This window comes from Poecilia reticulata, chromosome 1, assembly GCF_904066995.2.
Source record: "Poecilia reticulata chromosome 1, P_reticulata-male-v2, whole genome shotgun sequence".
Taxonomy (NCBI): domain Eukaryota; kingdom Metazoa; phylum Chordata; class Actinopteri; order Cyprinodontiformes; family Poeciliidae; genus Poecilia; species Poecilia reticulata.
Genome location: NC_088830.1, coordinates 9,175,177 through 9,198,872, shown reverse-complemented (window position 1 = coordinate 9,198,872; position 23,696 = coordinate 9,175,177). Strand labels below are relative to the sequence as shown.

The window sequence follows — 23,696 nt, the reverse complement described above, 5'->3', positions numbered from 1 at the left end:
CCACTGTGAACACTGCGCGTCTTGTAAGGTCTTCATATGAAAAGTGGAAAGGTTGAGTAATCAAGCCTTGAAAGGAGTGAGTACATTGGCACCCCGGCGCGGCAGTCAGGACTTTCATCCTGCAGAGAAAAGGTCTTCTGTGTGAATCTCTCAGTGATGCAGGTCTTTCTTTTTGGCGACTGCTCGCTTTCCTTGTGAACACATACTTCCGCCCCCCCACCCCCCGCAAGACGTCGTAGCAAAGTAATTACAGTGAATGGTTTTCTATCCTGTGTAACACTGTGTTGTGGCAACCTGTGTATGGAGCTAAACACGAAGTTAAGCAACACAGAGCACGTTTAGCTGAGGATTTGTCCAAATTTGGTGAACTGCAACAATGCATTCATATATAAGTGTGACATTAAAAATGTCAGTTGAGATAACTCTGACTTTCACATGTTAAAACAAATTCACATGAATAAAGGATAGCCTTTCGCTTTAAATATATGTTGTTTTTTTTTTCTACCATGGGAACTCATGTTAAATTACTGGAATAATTAACATATTATTGGACACTTTATTTGTAATACGAGCCCCCAAATTAACTGAATTGATTCTGACATATTCTTACCTATTTTTGGAACTACAAGATGCAACAATTTTTTGCTTACAGACAGTTATTATAAAAATGATGTATATATTAAACAGAACTAAAAAAAAAGAAAGGCCAATTTCAAAGTCATATTTCTTCTAAGAAGCTTCAGCTTGTCATCACCACAATGCCTCCCCATTATGTTGCTCCCAAACCGTTCTGCATTGAGCTGTAGTAGTTAGCATGATGAGCAGACGTGCAGCTGTTTACTAACTGCTGCTGCCACTAGTCTGGTGGAGCGGAGTGGGAGGGAGGCGTGGGTGAAGAATTAGTCAAACATGCATGAAAGAATTAAAGCAACACTCCAGGTATATTTTTTAAAGCATGTACTCTACACATATACTCTACATAAATACAAGCATTTTTGTATTTATGTGGTGTCCCTAGTGACAGCGTTGGTACTTTGCTCTCCTGCACTTTGGGTGTTTTTGTTGGTTTATTCTGCTCTTTGCCACCAGTCTGCGGTTGCTCTCACCATCATGCTGATGTTTAGAGCTCTCCAGTCATGTTCTAATTTTTTCATCACTGAGATCTTGGTTTGCAGCATAGTGGCCCTCTGTGGGGTTTACCAGGAATGCACGCAGCATAAATAGACAAGCTCGCTTGCAAAGGGGTGCTGTGGTGTCGCAGGGGCAAAGCACAACCCATGTATGGAGGCATTAGCCCCCATGCCGGTGGTTGCAGGTTCGATTCCCAGCCTGGTGACATTTGCCACATGTCTTCCCCCTTTCTCATTACCTTCTTTCCTGTCAAACTACTTTCAAATAAAGGCCACTAGAGCCAACAAAACCTTTTATATATTAAAAAAAAGGTCACTTGCAAAGATTTGGTAATGGAGACTCTGCACACCCTTCCCCTCAATCGACATGGTTAATGTCCACTCTATGGCTAACAAAAATGGATGAAGTCTTGTATAACTCAAAAATCTTGGGTGTGCCACAGATGTCCTGCCCCGTGTTTCACCAAAACATGGGGCAGTAGTTTGGCTCAATGACTGCAGGCTACAGATGTTTCAAGCCGAACACAGAACGGAGCTTTTGTGGAGGGAAATGGTGAAATCTGTTTTTATATAAAGGAAAGTTGGTGTATTGATTTCGCAGTATTGCCGAAAACATTTAGTCCTCAACAGGAATTATTATTTATAGACTACGAACCATTCGATTCACCGAGGGAGTTCCCCTCATTTATTTTGGCCAGTATTTTCATCCCCCCACCAGCCTGCACATCAGATGCTGAGCGATAGCTCGCTGAGCCGATAACAGACATGGAGAACAAACACCCAGGCCCTCTCATTGTTGTTCTCAGCTATTTTAACAACACACACATTTCCAATGTACTTTCAAAAAATACAGAAAGCATATTACATATCCCATTAGGGATAGGAACACACTGGACCGCTGCTACACAGCTGTAAAAGATCCATATCACACTGTCACCAGGCGTGCTTTGGGACTTTTTGATTACAGTCTGCTTCATGTCATTCCAACTAATAGACAGAAATTAAGAACTTCTGTGCGTGTGGTTTGGACTGTGGACAGAGCAGTCAAAAGAGAAGTTGCAGGCATACTTTGACTGCATATATCGGAGCGGTTTCAAAGAACAAGGTCTTCAATCATGCATTTAAATGTACTTACTCAAATCATCACTTTTTACATCTGCGCAGACCAAGATCTTCCATATACACATCAATAATGAACAATGATTCACTTCACATCTGAGGAATCTGTAAAGGAACAAGGAAGAGGCTTGCAGGAGTAGAGACCGGGCCCTGCATAAGCAAGCCAAGAAGACAGGGCACAGCAAGAAGCTAAAGAAACCACTTCTCAGCAGGTGACTCAACATCAGCTTGAAATGCTCCAACATATCTAAAGGAACTCCACACACACCCACATGGAGCAGAATCCTTTTCTGGCAGATGACCTGCAGGTTTAAAGATGTACCGCTCACACCTCCCACCAACCCATCCACATCTCACTTTGAAACAAACACTTCCCATGCACCAGCCACCCTTAAACTCCAGAGACCACCTGCCTGGATTTAAGCTCTCTGAAGAAGATACAAATAGGATTTTTGTCAGACGACAAGGAAAGCTCAAAGACCTGACAATGTCTCCCGCCCTCTTTTTGAGAGCCTGCGCTAACCAACCGACTCCCAGCTCTTCGACAAGTCCGTGTAGCTGTGTGTAGTTCCCTCCACTGTCGTCACAGTGCCCAGAAAACACACCATTGCAATAAATACAATCTGGAGAACTTCGTAGGCTCCCTGCAGTTTGTCTACAGGACAAACAGATCGACAGATGATGGAGTCAATGCTTCATCCTGCACCACCTTGATAACCCAACGACATTCATCGTGATCCTGGTTGTGGACTTCATCTCGGCCTTCAGCACCATCGACCCAGACGTGCTCCCTTATCATTTTCTCTTCAAATGTCTTCATCGATAGCAAAGTGAAACTGAAATGAGAGTCCTTGTTTGTGGGCACAAGCTTGGGTTCTGAATCACGGTGTGAAGTGCTTTGTGCTTTGCATTTTTAGAATATACCCTGCAGGCTACTCATGTGGTCCCCCAGGGTAACCTTGTGCCCGCGGGCACTGGGTTGGTTAGCTCTGATTTAGAAATTGTCAAATGTCAAAGCTTTGCAAATGTTTTGGGCGAATGGCCAGCTCCCTTTGTCCCAATCACTCCCTTTTCAGGAGACCTTTAGGATATTATGTTCACAAGCTGCTATATTTCAATCCAAACTTTATGAAAATACTTTAAGTTCATACATAGACAAAGAAAAAACAAAACATGCAAGCTTTAATAAATAAAAAAAAAGAACATTTTCTTCAGGCACCAACAGCACTTTGGTCATGTTGGTGTTTAAAGTGCTACATAAATAAAACTGGTATGGTATAATAACGTGGTTATTTTTCTCCCATTGTATTTGCTACCATCTACATTTCTAAGCACTAATCTGCACTGTAAACTCTGTTCAAGTATGAATGAAAAATATCAAGTAGAATCAGACAAACCTTTCCATTTTCCAGTCCCACAAATCACACCAGCGTTGTGGAAACCGTCATACAGTGGAACTTACTAGTTTCAATACACAGTATTTTGACACAAAGTTTCAGAAAAGTCCTTTTCTGAAGAGCGTAACACATCAGTGGTATACAAATCAGGTTTTCTTTTCTGTTTTCTGCCACAAATGCTACCGAAGAAATTTCTCCTGGCTGAAATCTAGTGATCTGCTCTGTCTCTAAGCACTTCAGCTCAACCCAATCAAGAAATGGCAAGATGACTGTGCAAATCTAACTCTGTCCTGGTGTGTTTTTGCCTTAAATACACACTCCAGCTGGTCCCATTTAAAACATGTATTGCTACATAACACCCTAAATATAAAAAACCACATAGCCCCAAAGGGTTAAGACTACGTCATTGGCATCTGAGTGGCGTAACTATAGAGGATAGATTTAAACTTATCTTCTGCCCTTAAGAAAAGTACAGAGATGTCTGATCTTGACTTTTGAGTGTTTTGTGAAAGATGTTTCTCTTTCTGCCAGTTTCTGAGATATCTGACTTGCATAGATTGGGATGTATTCGTAGAGAAGAGCCATGCCACATTCACAGAACATGCTACCCTCAGCCGTTGTCCAGCAGCAGTCAGAGATGTGACTTTTTTTGTGTGCAGTAGCAGTGCAAAGCTGTCGGCACCAAGAAGGTGTGAAAGAAATCCCTCCATATGGTCAGTCTCAGAAAAGTGTGCTCAAAGCAAAACAGATTAGACTATAAAGTTACCTTCAAAAGTGCTCCTAAAAAGAAGTCAAGTGCATAATGCGAAAAGTACCGAGAGTGTGTGTATCTTGACATCTCTTACTGTGTCTGGGGCCTCTGCTCTGATCCCTTTCCTCCTCCTTCCAGGGAGCGAGGGAAGGATCACTCCTTCTTCAAAGTCTCCCTTTCATCTCTACCCCATCACACTGTCCTCTGGGGGAGGAGGAGTGGCACAAGCACACAGGACTGGCTTTCTATGCAGCCATCTCCTCTCTTGTTCCCAACGACCTTCTCATCTTCCTCTTTGCTGCATCTTTCTGGGACACTGTTAGTCCCTTTTGACCCTCAGGAATGTGTCACGCTTGAGGTTTTTGTGTCTCGACCTGCATTTTTACATGAATGCTTCCTTTCTTTCCTTTTGCTATTGCTCTTGTATTATTTTTCTATTAAAATCATTGCCTGCTGTCAATACTCTTGCTTTAGTTCAAGTTGTTTGTTAGGACACCAACAGTCATTTCATTTTTAGCTTGAAGAACACATTTTATTGACGTTTCATTCCACAGTTGCTACACATGGAATTATTTGAGCTGTGAACTTCAGACCAACACATTTTTACTTTAGCATTACATGTTTTTATGACTAAACAACTGATATTAATGAAAGTCTACTTTGGACTCGGATTAGAAGCAGTCCTGGAGGCCTGTTGTTCTGACTTAGCACACTCTGACCTGCTAACTGTGGGTGGCACTTTATTCTCTGAAGTCTCCTCTTGGCAGTTGAGTAGCATATGTATTCAGAATCCCACTAACCCCCTCCCCACCACACCACAACTTTCCACTCTCACTTTCTTGGGTCTCTACCTCCCGGGGGTCTACTAAATTTACAGCTTTGGGTTCCCCGGAGTTTGTAAAAACGTTGTTCCAACAGACTAACATAACTACAGGGACGGTTAATTCACAACTCTGGGAATAACATTCTGCATGACCCCAATGCCACTTTCTTCCACGCAGACTAACATGCTAACAGTGGTCTCATTACTCTCCAAGAAAGTTCTGAGTGGATTTAGTGTGCGAAAGCTTGGATTCACTTGATGACAGAGAATGTCTTTTTTTCCCTTTTTTTGTAGTCATGATGGCGGACAGCGTCTCAAATGTGTTCTTTGTTGTTTCTTTCGTTGCTTCCATCTGTTATTTCAAACAAGGCCTCTGTTGTAAAGTTTGGACTTGAGACACCATTTCTTGTTTCATTTCACGCACAAAGCCTTTTCTTCAATGTCTTTAGGTTTGTTTGAGCATCTTCACAGTATGCGTAGGCCTCCATTGGAGTTGCCTCTTGAAACTGTTCCTGTGATGTTCATTGGCCGTATCTCAATCTGTTGTCGTGAAGAGCAGGGAATCTGGTTGCCGTGCCTCAGAGTCTATTGCAGATCATGTGGTTCTGTAGGCATCTTAAAGCTATAGCCTTTGGAAGGCTTTTGGTTTATTGTTACAGGTGAAATAAGATCAGAGTCAGAAGCTCCACAAGAAAGTTCTCTATGTTTAATAGCTATGTACTGAACGAGCAGTAAAATCTGTGCTCCATCAACTGGAGTCTATATAATATACCCTAACTCTCTGATTTTTCTGTTTTTGACATTTCCGAACAAAATATCAAACTTTTTTATGGCATTCAAATTTTTTTTGATGTTCCTGTGTCACTTCAGAATCCTCTGGAATGGGCTTAAGGAAATCCACGAGGTTTCCTTTTTGGTAATAAGTTAATATTTTTTGGTGTCTGGAAAATGATCAGTTTCAAAAACCTTCTGAATCAGCAGGCACTGGCCGTCACCTAGCAACCCCAGCCGAGTCCAGCCCATCACCTAGCAACCCAAGCGGAGCTACAGGGTGTTTGGTCAGCTGATTTTACTGCTGTATGTGCTAATGGCTGCTGAATGGCTTTTTTTGTTGTCTTACCATCCAGAAACCATTTGCTGCATTCTTGTAGAGAAGATGCTACTAAAGCTTTTCAAAGATATACTCTTGCATAATTGTGCATCTACTTACAGGTCATTTTGAAAGGAGCTCAGCAGAAGCAGAAATGACCAGACTAAAATCTCATTAACTAAAAAATTATTTTGTGCAAAAAAAATTTAATGAACGTGTTTGGTATAGACCAGCTTAATCTGTCCAAGGAAGCATAATATGTCAATTTGGAGTGCTGAGACCTCACCAATATAAATAATCATATGGAACTAAATACCATCACAAAATCCATACAGTGACATCAGAAATTTCAAGTGGATATAGTTTACTGTACAATGTGCCGAGTTATCAATTCAGAGATTCGTGGCCTGTCTAAAAGGATTGTTTTATTTTTTCACTTCTAGGAGCACCTTATACTGTTGGAGGACTGCTTCTTGCCAATGTAACCTTATTCCACCACAAGTTATTTTGATTTCACTATGATGTCTTGCCAAGGCACATAGTGTGTGTGTGTCTGCCTCTTTCATCGTCTGGGACTGTGCTTTCCACAGGTATGCCACAGCCAAGGGCCGTGCTTTAAATTCATTATCAGCTGTCTTAAAGACGAGGAGCCAATCTGTCTGAGAGGTGTCTGAAAGAGTGTGCAACACCATCATAACAGAATGAGCTGCAGCGAAATGCCAGCATACTCCCCGAAGTGGGTTGTCTGTCTGAATGATGTGTGCATGTGCACAGGCCGGTGAGTTTGTTTCTGTGCGATTCCAAAAAAAAAAAGGCAAATCAGACAATGGGCTTATAAGAACAAAAACGTATTGTTCAACAATCGATGTTGTGTTCTATGATTAGTTTTTAATGCCACTGTTATGGTTCTTGCGATGTCAAGACGAGCAATATCTTCGGCTGTCGATAAGCAATAAAACGGAACAAAACCTCAAAGCAAAGCAGAAGTTTACAGTTCTGGCACCTGTCACACACAGTCCTGACTCCGGTCGGAACAGTAAACTTCTAGGATGAAATAAAATAAACAATATAAACAAATGTTTACATCAATATGAAAATAACTGATCCCTTGAACAACTCGCATAACAGAATGTCAGCATCAAAAGCAAAAAGCGAGTGAGTGTGTGTGTGTGTGTGTGTGTGTGTGTGTGTGTGTGTGTGCGCGCGTGTGTGTGTGTGTGTGTGTGCGTACTTGTTTATAATACAATATAGGGGACCACGGTCAGTATTTAGCAACAATGGGAAGTCCTCACTTTTTTGCAGGTCCCTTGTGCTCTCCTAGTTAGGGGGCGCTGGACCTATTTCGGCCCAGCGCCCCCTAGCCTTTATCCAGGTCCCTCACCGCCCCCACCAAAGAATTTGTAGGCTACTTTGCATTGACTATTATTTTATTATTAATATTAACTATCCCTATTGTAGATGTTTTGATTTGTATGCTTGTTTCTGTATTTATTATCAAAAAATTATTTCCCAGAGAACAAAAAAGCCATGGGAATAGAAATTATTTTCACAGTCGTCTACGAAAGGTGCAATGAACATTCAAGTTAAAATTTGTAGGCCTAACAGCAGCCAATCAGAGTGGAAAAAATATTCTTATTCTGTGCCATTTTCTAGTTGTCAAATATTCCACAAAATGAGGAGATAAAAGATGTTCAACATGCCAGTTTAAACTTTGAACTATTTGCAAAATGACAGTGCTCTGCAACATTAAAACATGGATAGAACTGTAACTACATTAATCTTGGCTCTTCTTCTCTTCAATGTTTCTGAGTTTCTGGTGGTGCAGCTCTGTGCTGCCTTCAGGAGAATGGGACATCAGAGTATCATCCATAAAATTTCACCCACATGCAAACCAGAGCTTTCAGTGGAAAAACAAAAGTTCCACATCCTTTTAATGCCATACAAATATGAGACAGAAACATGGATTATATCTTTATATAGACCTGTCTATTGATTTATAGATTAATAGTTTTACTGGACAGAAATGACAAAGAACAAATCTGGTTCTTAATCAAATCCTAATGAGTCAAATTCAAAGTGTCATGGAGTCATTAGCCTCATGACATTAACACTGACATGAAAAATAATATTGAAGAAATAAATATATCAAATCTAATTAAAAACATAAATAAGTGATAATTTATTTACTGTTATGGTTTGTAAGATATATTTATTCTCAGGTCTTGCCATACCAGTTTATTCATCTGTGTTTACTTTAGCTTCTTAGTTTGTTCTTGCATTTGGTTCTTCATTCATTTCCATTTAGTTTCCTTTGATTAGTATTATCCTCTCTTTGTTTATTGCTATGTCCACTTTAGTTTCTTTCCTGTTGCTAGATTTATTTTATCATTTATTGACCATCAATAATCTTCACTCATCACCTGGTGCGCCGCCTAATTGTCATGCGTTTCACATCATGTGTTGATTTTTCACTGTTCAGCATCGGATTCTCTGTTTTTATGCCATAATCTAGTTCGTCGCTCCATTTTATGTCCCGCTTCTCCTGTTTCAGAGTTTTGCGCAATGTGCGCATAATTTTTTTTTTTAAACCCCCTAAGGTGCAAGGCGGTCGGGAAGCGTATCGATGGGGAAAAGGCAGACTGACATAAACCTTTTAAAACAACGGAAACAATTTCGGTATTCTGATTATTGAAATTTAAAAGTGCTGTGGTACCGTTGTTCTATCACCCCCGTTTCATACCAGACCACTTACATCACCGGTGTTAACGCTATAAAATGAACGCTCTCTATCGTGGTATCACCCATGGAGGGATTTCTTTATTTAAATGGGTTCATTTTTCAGAGGGATACAAAGTCAGGATATCGTGATTTTAGTAATTAAATGTTTATAAGAGTGATTTTCTGTTGTCCTTTCATGGAAGCGTGCAGCCTTCAAACGGAAATAAAACACTTTTTAATATAAGTTGCTGCTTAACATGATCACAGAACTGCCAAAACGTGTACAAAAATACCAGACAAAGTGAATCACAGCAGCGTTATCAGCCGGTGAGACGCTGAACTGATGCACTTTAGCTACCTTCTTGGAGAGGAGCTGCACCAAGAAGCTACAAACTCTGAATAGAAGAAGAGCTGCCTTCGATACAGTTGCAGCCAAAGAGGATTTAATGTTATAAAATACAGTTTTACCAAGTTGCTCAAAGTCTGGCATTGTTGTGCATTTAAGGTGTGAAGTTTACCTTCAACCAAACGCCCCCCAAAGGAATCCTAGCGCCCCCCTTTTGTAAAAATTTCCGCCAGCGCCCCCTGCCGTCCTCTGAACGCCCCCAGGGGGACGGTACCGCCCACAATGAGAACCACTATTTTAGAGGTTTGATCTAAATTAAGTTGATTAGTTGTTAGAGATAGACTGGTAGTGGTTAGGGATAGGGTTAGGGGAAATATTTGGCTTACGCTAAACACAGCAATTAAATATTCTGGCACATTTTAACTGCAACTGGATTGTTCCAAGTAGAGCTTTCTTGTATATTACATAATGACAATAAAATTCTAAAATTGATGCAAAAAAATGTTCTTGAGATCTGTTTACATTTTCTCAAAAGCTCTGTATAATACATTGCAACACCAAATTGAAACATTTTGCAATGTACTAGCATTTTTAGCAGTTTCAATAAACCCAGATCTAGCTTATGTTGATGAGTTCAAAAGTTTTATGTCAAGCTAAAAGTTAAGATTTACTTGCGTCCTGTCTTGTACATAGGATTTCTTTCTTCTTCTTTTTTATTAATACAGATCACAAGGTCCTTATCACTTACAAATTTTCATGTTTCATGTTCAAAACTATGTTTACTATGTTTAATGTTGGATTAATGTAATAACACTGAACCAACTTGTGTGACCTTAGTTAAGACTGATTACACACACGCACGCACACGCACACACACGCACACACACGCACACACACTCCATTGACCTTTGCAGGAAAAGAAAACTTTTGGTGGGAACCTTTCCAATCGGCAACAATTATCATCCATCATGCTCGTTGCACGGCTCAAAGAACATGACTTTAGAGAGTCTCCCCTGTATCAGGGTAGCTGCATCACAATTTTTCTATCAAACAAATACCTTTCTGAAGTAACTAACTGCTAGGTGATGATGTGAATCTTTAATTTGACGCCACTTTCTGAAAGCTACACTGACCATGTCCGAAGTTCTGGGCTCTGTTGAAATTCAAAAAGGTGTTTAAAATCACATCTGTATTTAAAGCAAGGCTTTGTCCAACAAGAAGACAACCCACTTCAAATGTAATCTTTGGTTGTGCTTGTGGGTTATGTATGTGTCTTCCATCCATCACTCCACGTCCGGTGACTCTGGTGTTTCAGCAGTTTAAAAGAAGGGAGAAGTCGAGACACAGAGAGGAAAACAGAAAGAAAATGAAAGACAGTACGCAAAATGACAACTGGCTGACAAAACGGCATTCGCAAGGGACAAAGGAAGAAAGAGATTGTCAAGTAAAGAACGACAGGCGCAGCGTAATAAGAGGCTGACAGGGCGCGAGAAGAATATCGAGGAACATTTTCACGATAGGAGAAAGCATTAAAAAACTGAAGCAGAACTTTGCCACCTTTAAAATGATTTTTTTTTATTGTTATTTTACTGCGTGAAAAAGATGCAACCAGCAGCATGGCACAGTGTAACAAACTATCAACACAGTTTCACAGCATGAAAGCTGAACGTCTCCTTCTCTGAGCCTCTTTGTGTGTGTGTGTGTGCGCGCGCATTACAGGGTATGAGCAAATAGCTACGCCCGTGTCAAACTTTGCGAAATCTTGTGTGGGAATTTCCACCTCCTGGCGTGACTTGGTGTTTTACAGAGCAGAAGCTTTAGGCATTATTATTATAAGGTGGCTCAGAAGATACAAGATTTGAGGGGGCACGTCTTCTCCTCGTTTGTTTACAGAAATTATGGAGTCTTGTTGATTTTTTACAGCATATTTGAACCAGTGCATGCTGCCCAGAAAGATAAGGCCTTCTGAAATAATCCATGCAGAGGAATCGCAGTGGTCTGTTTACTTTAAAAGCTCCCATACATAATTATTTAAAATGTCATCATGTTCCTCTTTATTTTTCCTGAAATTGAATTATATATGTAAAGCCATGCGCTGAAAATAGATGGCTATTCTATACTTAGGATGTGGCGCTTCTAATGAGATTAGACTGATGAATCCTGCCAGCAGCAATAGCAATACCGCTAATAGAGCCAGTAAAAGATGACATTTTTTCAATGGATTCGCGTGTTCTCGATAACAATTATTGCCGCGCTTTGTGCACGATTCCCATTGTGCCACATTTATTTCCTTTGGGCCATCGTGCCACAAACCGACACGATCTGTGACTTTCAGAAGCGGGACGCGGAGGTCTCGGGAACTTAATGACCTGACAAAATTTCCCACTGAAAACAGTGGCAAAGGGCCAGATGGAGTTTCTGCAGCGTCACCAATTAATTGGCATCAAGTGGAAACTTCTGCTTACAGGATTACAAGCATTAAAGATCCAAAATGAGATATGTCTGCTTCTTCTCAACTATCGCTGGTAATGACCTTCATCACCGAAGTCATCACATCATTCCAGTTCCACTTAGACATTACTGAAAGAAGTGACTGTAACCATTTAAATATAGATTTCTTTTAACTTATCGTTTGTTAAATATGCATGATCTCTCCGTGCATGCATGGGTTCTCTCTGAGTTCACCAACTGCCCCCAACCCCACAGAAAAAAGACATGACTGGTTGGTTGACTGGTGTCTAGAATTTACGCTTTGCTTGACCTCTGTGTTGCCTGGTGATGGATTGGTGACCCGTCTTGTTTAATGACTGCTGGAAAAACGGCCAGCAGGTTTAGACAACGGGTGATAAGATGGACGGATGGGAGAATGGATCATTTTGACTCAAAGTAAAGCCAAAAATCCCACATAAAATAAAACCACAAGAACATTTTCAAAGTTCAAACACAAACTGAACCCATACAACACCCCAGTAAATGTCATAATTAATAGTACAATGGGTGTCTGTCTTCCCAAGGAGGAAGACAAACATGTATTTAGCTTTTACTTACAATCACATACAGACCAAGACATACACACACACAGACACACAAGTAGTCATAGTAAGGACTTACAATGCAGCGAGGGTGAATATAGAGACCGGGTAATGTCAGATTTCTTTGCAGAGAAGATGAAAGAGGGAAGATCAAACAACCGGTAAAAACGTGATACAGGAAATGTCACTCATATAAAGACATACACACGCACTCGCACACACACACACGCACAGCAGGATATTTTAATTTCCAAGCAAAGGAACACCAGAGCTCATGTAAGCGTAAACCGTTGTCAGGTAACGTGTTGCATTTGTGGTAATCACCATCAACTCTGAACAGCTAAGCCTCACATTAGCATCATCAGCTGTACAAGTCAAAAAAAGCACTAATTTAGTGTAAACCAACAATCTTTTTAAAAAAGCTCCATGGACTACCTTTTTTAGACAGTAGTTGTAATAGGGAAGTTACCTCTTTCCCATTGCAATGCTTCCCAAAACATTGCTCAAATTGAAAGAGGCAAAATAATAATGGAGTCCTAGATGTTCTCATTTTGTTCCTGTTTGTCCTTTGAAGGATGATTTTAATATCAGCCTTGAGAATTTTCTTACAATTTACATACAACAAGTAGGTAAGATGAGAAATCGCCAAAGAAAAGACCAGCGGCGGTTCTAGACAGAAAGCTTTATCAGAGAACAGGCCGTCCGCACTACACAGATAACTTGTTTTTTTCCCCCGCATCTTCGAGAAGAGATATAAAAATCGGCTTCGACAGCAAGCCTGAAATACAATTAACGCAGCTCAATTTATCTTTACCTTACTTGGCTTTTGTGTCTGTGTTGCAGTTCATAAAAAAGCAGGGACGCTTCTTCCCCGGATTTATTCGAAACAGCTGAGCCAATTCCTAATGTACTCCTTTTTTTATATATAAACGTAACCAACAACGACGTATTATATGCACATATTAATTCTGCAAGGCCAGATGGTGCACAAGTTTGGACTTGGGTTTGGGCCTTGATCAGACTAACCTGACTCCTAATGTGAAAAGATAAAGAAGCTTATAGTGATAAACGTCTGGTGCAATCAACACATTCCTCTGGTACTTCCCTGTACGTGTACATAAGAGTTTGTGTGTGTTGACTAATTAGACTGGCTTGAAAAGAGTATTTATGAAAATCATATTTATCTTTACATTAATATGCATTTAAATAAATAACATAAAATTGCGTTCCTGATCCATCCATCCATCTTCTTCCACTTTATCCTGGGTCGGGTTGTGGGGTCAGCAGCCTTAGTAGGGAGGTCCAGACATCCCTCTCCCCAGCCACTTGTTCCAGTTCTTCCAGAGGAAGTGTGTCCTGGGTCTTTCCCGGGGCCTCCTCCCAGTGAGACGTGCCTGGAACACGTCACCAGGGAGGCGTCCAGGAGGCATCCTGACCAGATGCCTGATCCACCTCAACTGGCTCCTCTCGACCTGAAGGACCAGCAGCTCTACTCTCTGAATACCTGAGCTTCTCACCCTATCTCTAAGGGAGAGCCCAGACACCCTACAGGGAAAACCAATTTCGGCCGCTTGTGTCCGTGACCTCGATCTTTTGGTCTTGACCCAAAGCTCATGACCATTGATGAGGGAAGGAACGTAGATCAACCGGTAAATCGAGAGCTTCGCTTTTTGACTCGGCTCTCTCTTCACCACGTGAAGCGGGTACAGCGCCCGCTTTACTGCAGACGCTGCACCGATCCGCCTGTCGATCTCCCGCTCCTTTCTTCCCTCATTTGTGAACAAGATCCCCAGATACTTAAACTCCTCCACTTGGGGCAGGACTCCCCTCCCGCACTCAACACCTTGGCTGCGCCTAGAAATTCTGTCCATGAAGGTAATGAAAAGAATCGGCGTGCCTGATTATAGCATAAATGGGAGACGGGACCATGTGATTAAGTCGTGAATTTAGGTTGCAAGTTTGAACACTGCAGATTCTTTAGAAAGAGATAAGAGTTTCATAATTCAGTCTCCAGTAAAAACTCTTTTTTAAATAATTTCAGCTGTACGCTTAAGTGTATTTAATATATTTTAGAGCTTTCAGCAAAATTTATGCTTGGAAATGGTCATTTGGAAGTTGCCTTCACAATTTGCATGCTTACACCGACATAACATCTGAGGTTTGCTTTCTGTTTCCATTACAAATGTGCACAAAACTTTGTATATAGCCTACTAATGTCAAAAAGACACAATTTGGCAACTGTGGTGTTTCCACTAAATAAGAAACGCAATAAAGTATAAAAAAAAAAAAACCTGCGGCGTCATCGTCTGGCTACTTTTTGCTGCCATCTTTGTGGTTTGCGCCAGTGGCAACATCCGGTTGTCGATCATGTGACTCGTATAAAGCGGAAAAAAAAGTGTTTCCATTGCAAGTATTTCTTTATGGCCAAATAACAACCTCATCCAAAACTCTGGATAAAAAAGCTAAAGTTTTTTCTTTTTTTTTATTGGCATTTTTCTATTATGCTAATTTATCTTTGAAATGTCAAATTGGTCAATGAAAACGCAGCATTTACGCTTAATGTCGTCATCACATCTTGGAGATTTCCTCATTCCTTTGTCCAGAGTACAAGAGATATTTATTGCAACAATAGTCAACGACCAATGAAACCAATGACCAATCTGACCTGAAGATGTTGGTTTGTATGGATAGTTGATAAGATAATGTTGTTCTTATGGTCGATAACCGACATTTACAGATATAACCTTTCAAAACCATGTGAGAAGTTCCTTTTTCTCTACAAGCAAATCATGCTTATTAAAAGCTGATAAAGTTACATTGAGTCTCTTTTTTTCCCTTATAACTTTCTATTTTACGACGTCGTATCAAAGCTGTTGCAAAACATGCAAAGAGAGGCGACTATGAGAATTTGTACAACTTGAAACCGAAAGTTAAAAACCATTAGACCCTCACAGTATGAAGCAAACAATGAGGCCAGCTGAACAGGAGAGTATTTAGAGCAAGATGTTATAAATCTGACACTCAAAAGTGCCTTCCCCAGGCCGATACTCATCTTTGTCCTTTAAAAGCTGAGTCAGCAAATTATCTCAAATGACTATTCAATGGCAATATAGTCGGTGTGATTTGAAAAGGTCTCCCTCATCTCTCCTAACTGAAGTGCAAGGGCGTTCTGTTCGTCTTGGTCGGAATTTCTTTATCGCTAGTCATTTGCATACCAAAGGATTCTCCTTCTATTCCGATTTATGTAGCATACAGAGCAGACTTCCCTGAGCTCGCCTCAATAAATGAGGAGAAAAAAAAAAAAAACTAACGAAAGCTAATTAAAGTTAATTATTGTCCAAATGATGCGCTGGTTACATTGACCAAGTGTTTCATTTTAGTGTCGTCTGCCCTGTCCAAGTTAAACATAATTGCGTCGCCATGTAAATGAATTGAATTATTCTCACGCGATTGGCCGATTTGCTGAGTGTAACGCCACCGTTTTATTGCCGCGCTTTTGCTTTTGTAGAAGAGTTATTTCCAGAGAGGTGCCGTTTTTGTCCAGTCATGCCGGATCTGCATTATTTTGCATCTTTCCAAAGACGTGCCTGAATCTAAAATACGGACTGAGCTGCGGTATCATTAAATCAAAGCTTGCGTCGTCTGCTACCACGTACTCCGTAAACAGTAACATGCTGCAGGGAGGAAAGGCAGGTTGATGAAAACACAAGAGTTTATAGCTGGTTTTTATTAAAAGTAGCGGCTGATGGCAGAAAGCGTCGCCGTGCTCGGAAAAAACAAAAAACAAAAAAAAGAAGAAAGCCACAATAAGTGGTTTGTGGGATGAGGTAAATCTATTCTAATGCTAATAGGCAGGATTGGCCCAGAGGCAGTGACTTCTGGAGAAGAGTGGGGGGAGAAAAAAGGAAGATTTAGAAAAAAAACAAGAGATGATAATTAGAGTAAGAGAAGTAGATAAAATACAGGCAATATTCACAAGCAAAACTATAAATAGATACATGAAAAACAAGACTATTTAAACCTATTCATAGCGGCCAAACCGCTAGAGCGAAAGGCAAAGAGTGCAAAATGGGGACAATACAGAACAGAGAAAAAGAAACAAGAATCTTTAAAAAAAAACACTTCATAAAAGGAGCGTGTAATTGAAGGAAAAAGCCTGAATGCACTGCAAGGTCTGATGGCTAAAAAGCTTCATCTCTTGAAGTTAATGAGGAGAAGAGGAAGAAAAAATATATAAAATTTGGCGCAAGAAAACCAAAAAGGGGAAAGGAACAGAAGGTATTACAGGTGGGAGATGGTGTTTTTACCAGCAGGAAAGGAAGAACGACAGACGTAACTACTCACGTCAGTCAGTGCTAAGATGTCAACAATGTCTGGTATTAAAAAGGTACATTAAAGAAGGGCAAGGGCACCCTACGCAACAGAAAAAACTGTTTTTAAAAAAATAGAGCCTGACATTGATTTACCACCAGCCGCATAAACACGGGTCTCATGTCCCTAGACAATAAATCTCAGCCTAGTAGAAAAGGGGATTATCGTGATTATCATTAATAAGCAAAATGCCAGCTATTGTAAGCCTCCCTCTATCTAATAAATCCTCCCTGATCCACACAGTAGCATAATTAATAGACGGCGGGGGGTTAGAGGTTAGTGTCGACCGAGCACGAGTTAACAAGGAGGCAGCGAAGGAGGCGCGAAACCCCCGTTTCTCCAATCTGTTGCTCCTTCATCCTCCAAATTGAAGTTTCACATCGACACGCTCGCCAGAGTGAGTAAACAGCGCCGCCGCTCATGGCACGCGAGGACTGAAGTAATTATACTTTGACTTAAAACCAAGATTTCAACATAATCCTCAGACAAGGGCTTCATCTGAGATGGCGTAGGTGGATGTGAGCCAAGTTCTGTCCTGCACACTTGGCTGGGATGAACCAGAATATGGAAAAGGACCTTAGTTTGCATCCAGTGAACTGAGGAAGTAGATGGGGCGGAGGCGAAGAGGGAAGAAAGAAAAAAGCTTTTAAAGAGTGCCTCTTGGCACTATTGAAAGAATATTGAAATGTACTGATGGTCCAGCAATGAGAGCACGGTTATTATCTGCTCCCACTTTAAAGCTTATAGATATAAAACATCTTCACTTATTTGGGGGTTGAAAAGACATTCAAAGACATAAACACTAACATTGGGGTAAACATAATACAATACAATAACTAATATATATATATATAAGAAGATAGAATTTTTCAAGGATTTTTAGTCAGATATGGCAACTACTACAATATTGGTATATTTAAATATACCAATATTATTCATCTGCCAGGATATTCATCTTCAGCTGTTCTGGCTCTATCATTAGTTTAAGTGGGCGTGCTGGCCCTTTAAGAGAACCAGGAAGTATCTGTGTTACAGAGCTAGCATAGCATGCTAAAAGAGACCAGGTGTTGTGTTCTGTATTGCTGTTCAAACTCAAAAAGGCATTCCCTGCAAGTATCAGTTAAATTCATAATTAGGTAAGTAACAAATTGGATTTAAAGACAATATTTGGCCCAGGAAATGTATTTTACGTCGCTGTAGCAGGAAGTAATACATTTAAGTATGTGTGCCGTGTTTGTTTATTCAGTTTCACACCTACCACGTAAAAAACAAGTCCAATCATTTCAAGTGTTTGTGACTTCTGGACAGGCCTTACCCAGCAAACCAGAGCAAGCATAACCCTGGGTGCATAAATAATTACTTTTCTAACCAGAATATTATGAACGACTGCTACTAGGCCCTGCGTTCAAAAACTATGTGATCTTTTTCATATTACCCTCAGTTAACTTAATTTAACAAGAGTCTGGATGGGAAGAAGTAAGAAATTGATTAAAAATATGCTAAAACCTTGTGAGGGGAGAGTCCAAGGAGTCTCTGAAGTCTGCCCGAGCTAACAATTGATTCTGGATCTTGCAGCAGCTGGTTGCCACCGTTTGTATGCGTTTCCCCCAACAAAGAGAAAAGAAGGCTTGATCGAACTGTAGGTGTGAAGTTTTCAGATTTCAACGCGCCAAGGATTTTGTGGAGCTCAGCACGGATTGCCTTGCCATTTGGCTTCGGCTAAGAAAAGGGAGTCGTCTTTGATGTTAACGAGGACAGCTTTGATCGTGATCAGCTGTGGGGTTGGGAAAGCAACGAAAAGATAGTCTTCAGCACAAAGGAGCTCCTTCCCTGCTGTTCTATGACGACGTAGAGGTCACCGTGAGAGCAGCCGACCAATCTCATGAGAGCTGTATTCAGATGATTTAAAAGAAAAGTTTGGCGGAATATTCCAACATTTTCTACTACAGAGAACTTATTTGAGTTTCATTCATAAATATTCAATGTCAGCGCTAAAATCCTGGCTTGTGAACAAACTGAAAAAGGTTGACGGTAATGTTGTGTCTTGGGTTCGACTGTGGATCGTTGGCATGGTTGTACACCATCTGATATCCTTCTGCTTGAATGTTTAAACAACAACTGGTTAACTCATAATCTGCCACTGTTTCCCCCCCCTTTAAATAAAAAAGGTTAGGATTTTCGCATTTTCCCATTCAAATGCTTAGAAACGAAGCCGGTGAGGAAGCAGCAAGCTGAGCCTCACCTGGGATTGCACAACCTCTCGCTAACTACACAGGCTACCATTCTATGAGAGCATGCTCCTTCTGTCTGTACGTCGCCAATAAAATGGTTAAAAACATTTAATGTATGAACTGATTTTCCATAATTTAGCTTATGTATTTAATGTTCTGTGTTTTTATTGTCACCAACTGTGTGTGTATCGTGTTTTGTGTGCTGATGAGCGATCAGAAATGGCAGAGAACAGACTCCAGGTGAGGCAGGCAGTTCTAGTGTCTCATCGCTGGGGGCGCTCATGATCCCAGACACTGTGACTCCACAACTGCAGAGTAAGAGACAGTAACAACGATCTCGCCATACAGTAGCTACGCTGATACAAAGAGCGAGAAAGACGTGGTTTTGAGTTGTACTGTAACGGTTTCTCCCTTTGCTGTTAAGCACAGCACGAAATGAATAATATCTACATGTCTAAGTTTGAGATAACGGAATTATTCTGCGGCGGCGGCGCGGCTAAGCATCACATGTTAAAGAATAGTCTTTTTGCCCTCCAGGATTGTACGCATGCGCAAAATTTCCTTATGTAAACAATAACATGCAGGGGTCTAGATTTGTAAATCCGATTATAATTAAGTCGGTGCCTCACCAGCTATGAACCTCACCGCACGTCACTGCATAAGACACACCTTCTTGTGTACACCGTGTCACTAGGAATATCTTAACTTTCTGCCATGTTATCATAAAAAAGTCCTTTTAAAGGTTGGCTTATGAACATATTGTTGATAAGGAAAAGTCCAAGTCAGACAAAGAATAATACGGTGTAGGAATATTCACGGTCCCAGTTGGGATTGTTTAAGTCTGAGAACAACCAAAACTGCACTAATAACCTGGTAACAAATCATAATACTATTCTTCATTTTCAGCTATTTTCTTCTTCTTCTCTTCCAAATAGACAGATGGAAAATCTGAGCATTGAGGCTGTAGTTAAAAACATGAATCTCTCAGTTGAGCGCTGAGGTTTATCTGAGCCAAAACAAAGTTTGCATTTGAAAATGATGAAAAACCATTTTCATAATTTGTTTTTTAAAGCAAAAAACCTCCCCAAAAAACACATGTGCTCATGAGGGTGATAAAGATAGACCGACGAAGCCAAATCCACGTCGAAAGGAAATATTAACAACCCAACTTTGCTGAGTTTGATACATTCTGATTTTAATAATTATGCTATTTTTTATTTTTTGGCTGAAGTCTCTACTTTGTCAAAGTATGCCCCGTCAGTCGTGAGAATGATAATCTTTGAAAACCAGAGACAAGGTGTGTGGCTGTCTGAAAAAAATGGATGCTCTGTGTGTTATAATCCTGCGTTACTGTAGCAGATAGTAGAGGTCACTCTTGTACGACTAATACATTGTATTCCACTGCTCCACATTGAGCGATTTAAATGAAAACAACACAAAGATCCCATGACATTTGACCTGAACTATTACACTAAGGCTTCTCCTCTGCCAGGAGCATCAATAGATATAACGAACTTGCAGATAACGCTGACATTACATTTGAAACGGTCATAGATAAGTCACTGCAGTTGGCCTGACGCAAAACGCAGGAATAATGATGAACAGGATCGTAAGAATCGGCGCAGTGTAAATATGCGTGGAAACAGAAAATGCCTTTGATGGGTCCAAGCAAATGAAGATGTCTCAGCTGAAAAAGAGGGGCTATAAAACTGTCTTTAGAGATGAAACAACAAAACTGAAATGGGTTTACTGTTACCGTGGTAGCAAAGGGGGAGGATTTTCCTACATTTTGTGGATTTTCATACTTGGGTGAGTTGGTCCTCTGCTGTGGTGTTTGGCCAAGGGACTGTGATGGGACGGGGTCAAGTAAGATGAATGACTCTCCAACCTGAGCAGAGGCCAAAGAAGATGCTGATGTGCTCAAGCTCATCTCAGTCTCTGTGCTCCACTTCCCAGACAAAAAACAAACAAACTGCACACCAGCAACAGGTTGCTCTTTTTCACATTTAGAGCTGTGTATCATCTCCCCAAAGTGTGAAACTTTTCATTTAGTTTACCTGGCAGGCTGACAATACTTTGTGTATTTGATCAAAGGAGTAACTAATAAGTGAAGTACTAATTAAGTCAGTAATTGACAAGGTGAAGCAGTAACTGGTATAACAGTTACTGGTGTAGTTAGTGAAGCACGCAAGAAATAAAATTACTTTTAAAATTATTATTTTTTTAAAACTTGAACTACATACTGTAGAATCGCTGTGGCGTGATTACAGGTTGACCTGAGTTTAAACTTTGGGTGATTTCTCACATCAGAGGAAAAACTTCAAATGAATTCATTGCTGACCATGCACTTTTGATGTGCGCATGTTGGAAAGGTCTGTCTTTACTACAAGAGAGGAAATGAACCATTACTGTGTTGCTATTCCAAGAAGACAAGAACTGATAAAAATAAATAAAAAATGGTGTGTATTTGCTTAAAATACACACTATAAAACCGTAAGTGGTACAAATCAATTCCTAAGCAGTGCAGAAAATCAAAGTCTTTACATACAAACTACCAAAACAAGCCAGGAAGTAGAACCTGACTTCCAGTGGGCCAATCAGAGCATCCTAACGATACACAAACCTGGCAACGGTTACCGTCTCGTCTAACCTCTCAGAGGGAGCCTCTCTGGGGTCAGGGCTATTTGCTTCTTCATAAGAGTTGAGAGAAGAGCTGATGTCTCTTCACAATTCCCCAGACACCCTTTCCAATAATCTACGCTCAAATGCACACACTCACACACACGCACACACACGCAGCCACCTCAACAAAACCAAAAGGCTCGCCAAGAGCCTTGATTAAAATTTCTTCCATGTTCTGCTTCACTTGGTAGCATGCTAAATAATGTGTGTCTTCACACAGATGAAGCTCTCTCTCAGAGCAACCGGCAACAACAAAACACACACATGCATATGAACACTTGACAGGAATCCTTTGGTGTGTCAAATTCCTCATTTGCATGAGAAAATGTGGGGCAAGGGGGGAAAAGAAGAATACCTTCAGTAAAGAAATCACCTTTCCAATTGTCCACTGAGCTGTTGACTGACTACGGAAATCGGTTTTGTTCTGCACAGGCCAGCTGGAAAGGGATAAAAAAAAAAAAGATGACTTTTCTTTTGTCTTCTGCATCCATACTTTCTAGAATCAACTAGAGAGTTTGTACCCTGGAAAAGGAAAATGCCTGGAGTATCCCAGAAAGAGGAGGAACAAAATGCCTATTTCTCTACACACCAAACATACCGGACTTTTCAAGAGGAACAAGTCATAACGAGTGTCAATGAAAAGCCACAAGAAATGCTACAAGATATTGATGAAAGGAGAAAGTTTAATCAATATCATGCTTTCTTAACCCAAAGGACAGAAACTGCAGCCGTCCTTTGGGTTCAAGTATTGCTGCCCTGTTTGTCTGACATCAAAACATTAAACTCTGTTGCTGTTGTGAATCATTTTTAAAGTTGGTTGTATTTTTTTTTTTACTGTTATTTTTGGCTTGGTTTGGAAATGAGCAGCATGTAGCTTTTATTATTATTTTGTAGGGGTACAGCGTTTTTATTTTTTAAACCTTTTTTTTTTTTTACTCGCCGCACAAATCTGCGGGTTTGGTATCTTCTTTCCAGTTAGCGATCAGGATTGTCATGGTTACGCATTTCAAAGGCTACACGTCTGGACGGATCATTCAAGTTACATTCATTAACAAATAAATTAAATGAACACAACTTATATGAAATAAAACGTTTGGCTAAGAGGAAACGGATAAACTTCTCTTGCTCCATTTTTTCCCTCCCAATGAAAACCTCTCTCTCGTTCACCACAGCCTTCTTAAACGGCAGCCATTACCACCTCGGTTGTTGCTACATTAAGCAAAACGTTTCCATTCTCTGAACACGCACCGCCTTATTTCAAGGCGTCAGGGTCTCGAACGTAAGCTGTGCTCGCAGTGCTTTCAGTGTATTTTACCAAACACAGCGAAGTGATACTGTAATATCTTGAGCTGCTGTTAGCCAGATCATATTTAGCGCCGCTGATCCCGACGCCTCATGGCGAGGCAGCGCAGCTCGACTGCAATCATTAGATAATATTTCTATTAATGGATTTCATCTGCTGTGCCTTCCCTGTCTTTGCCTCTGTCTGTTGTTACTATGGGACTGAATCAAACTCCCTCCACCCGCCCGTTGACTCTGTTTTTGTGTCTTTGGGATTATTACTATTCAAGTCACAACCACCAGCTTCAGCCTGCCTCTGATCTTTTTGAGGAATTCCTTTCTTCTCATTCTCTCTCTCTCTCTCTTCCCCCCCTTACATGCATTACTGTCTGCTTCTGATTCTCTTAAGTCATAGTTTCAACTTAACCTTCAACAATATTTGATCTTTACACTGTGTTATTTCTCAGAACAATCTAAAAAAAAATAAAAAATACAGTTTCTAAAAGTTTGACTTGGGGAGGAAAACCTGTATGAAAAATGCAAGTGAAGTGATTCACCAAGCAAATCAAATTTAAACAAGCGCTGGAGAAATTAGACAGTAAAACGTTCAAGGAATGCCCCTCGACTCTTTGAACTCTGTTTGCTTTAATAGTTATTGCGCTGGACATTTAGGACAAGGAAAGCACGACTGGAAACAGGTTCACCTAAAACCAAACTCGCCTGTT

General features: G+C 40.5%; 2 protein-coding genes across 8 annotated transcripts in view; both read right to left on the bottom strand.

Annotated features, from left to right (window-relative positions):
• Positions 1 to 23,696, bottom strand: part of LOC103469533 (uncharacterized) — a 479,729-nt gene that overhangs the window by 285,222 nt on the left and 170,811 nt on the right. The gene's annotated exons all lie outside the window — the stretch shown is intronic.
• Positions 1 to 23,696, bottom strand: part of LOC103462454 (zeta-sarcoglycan-like) — a 343,126-nt gene that overhangs the window by 252,857 nt on the left and 66,573 nt on the right. The window lies entirely within an intron of this gene.